Raw genomic sequence first — 1,484 nt, forward strand, 5'->3', positions numbered from 1 at the left:
CACCCAGCCCCAGCCCCGAAAACTCCGCGAAGCCAGACAGCCTACCCAGCACGGGCAGGGACTTGGACCCCCGAGTGTATTTAACGTCAACCAGTTCCGATGCGCGGTCCAGAGGTCGCCTCTTCCCGTGCCTCCAGGTACCCCGCACACCACATCGGGGGACCCCAGACCTCCGCAGCAGCGGAGCCGCCGTCGCCGCCCCGCCCCCCTCCCCCCGCGCGCCCGCCATTCCCGGCGGCGAGACAGTCACCTGCTTGTTGTCCTGAAGAACGGGAGCCAAGCCCACTCCGCAGCCTCTCGGGTCACTCTCCTGTCAACTTAACCCCGGTACGACCGGGCTTATCTATTCTCCAGGTCCGAGCGCACCGCGGCGACGGAAATAATAATTATAAAAGCCAGCAGAATCCCAACTGTGGGGAATGGCCAAAGCTGCGACCGCAGTTGATCCACCAATTCGGTTTTCTCCTCTGCTCCCATCCCCCGCGCCCCCCACGGCCCGCGGGCTGGCTGCAGACGGAGGGAGGGATCTGCTGCCTGTCTAGACGACGGCCATCCACAGACATCCTCGAGCACGCGGGGACCGGCGCGCACACTCACACACGGTCGCTGCCACAGACACAAACCGTCAGCACCGCAGGGAGGGGAGGTGTGGGGACACACTCGCGGGGTCCCTCCGGCAGCTCCGAGTGCGGCAGCCGGTAGCCCCGAGCCACCATCCCGAACCTCGCTCCCTACCTCGGCGAAGCGCGGTCAGAACAGCTGCAAGTTTGCCTGGTACTAAACCAACTGCTCGCTGCAGCAAATGCGAGCTTCAAAACAAAAGGGAGAGGAATCACGCTCGCTCGCTTCCTCCCCCCGGGTCGGAACCCGGCACATGACAGCAGCTATACTGTGCCGTTCCAACGCGACTCCGCTCCAACCGACCGTTCCCCAAGAACCCCCCTCAGCTCCGGAGCTCCAGGGCCACGGCTCCCTACCGGGCGGGGAAAGGGGCAGAGAATGGGACAAACCCAGGGACGGGGCGAGATCGTAGGGTGCAGTCCCCTACAGAGAGAGGGAGGAGAGGGACCGTGGATGGGTGCGGACACCCGGCTCGCACAGGCGCAGGGAGGGGGAAGGGGGCTAATTGTTTGGGGCGGTTTTCCAGGATTTATCTATAAGCTCGCGCACGTCACGCAGCCCTCCTCCCGGGTCCCCGAATCGATCGGCAAGCTGGAACGACTAAAGGAGGACGGACGAGGGATGCTCACCTCGGGTTTCCTCTGGTCGCCGCGCCAAGCCCGCGTCGGGGGTGGGGGAAGGGGACAGGGAAGGGGAAGGGAGGGACCAGGCTCCTGAGAGCCTACTCCTGCCTCGAGTTCGGCGCGTCCCAGCTGCGGAGGGGATAGGGCGCCCCGGCGCACCGATCCAGCCGAAAGGGGAGGGAGGGAGGGAAGGGAAGGAGGGAGGGAGGGGGCGGGTAGGGGGGGAGGGAGTTGAGGGAA

General features: G+C 65.6%; 1 protein-coding gene across 8 annotated transcripts in view; it reads right to left on the minus strand.

The window, feature by feature from the left end:
• The window catches only part of Ctif (cap binding complex dependent translation initiation factor), a 268,442-nt gene extending 266,991 nt beyond the window's left edge, over positions 1 to 1,451 (minus strand). For 3 of the 8 annotated variants that reach the window (XM_048806255.1, XM_015482393.2, XM_015482392.2), the window contains exon 1: positions 1,251 to 1,449. The gene's annotated coding sequence lies outside the window, so the exon portion shown is untranslated. Of the gene's footprint in view, positions 1 to 250; positions 704 to 735; positions 761 to 1,250 lie in introns of those variants that run through there. The other 5 variants (XM_048806254.1, XM_048806251.1, XM_048806253.1 and 2 more) reach the window with 4 other exon arrangements.
• Between the last annotated feature and the right edge of the window lie 33 nt (positions 1,452 to 1,484).

The sequence above is a fragment of the Marmota marmota genome, unplaced genomic scaffold (genome assembly GCF_001458135.2).
Source record: "Marmota marmota marmota unplaced genomic scaffold, marMar, whole genome shotgun sequence".
NCBI classification, from domain to species: domain Eukaryota; kingdom Metazoa; phylum Chordata; class Mammalia; order Rodentia; family Sciuridae; genus Marmota; species Marmota marmota.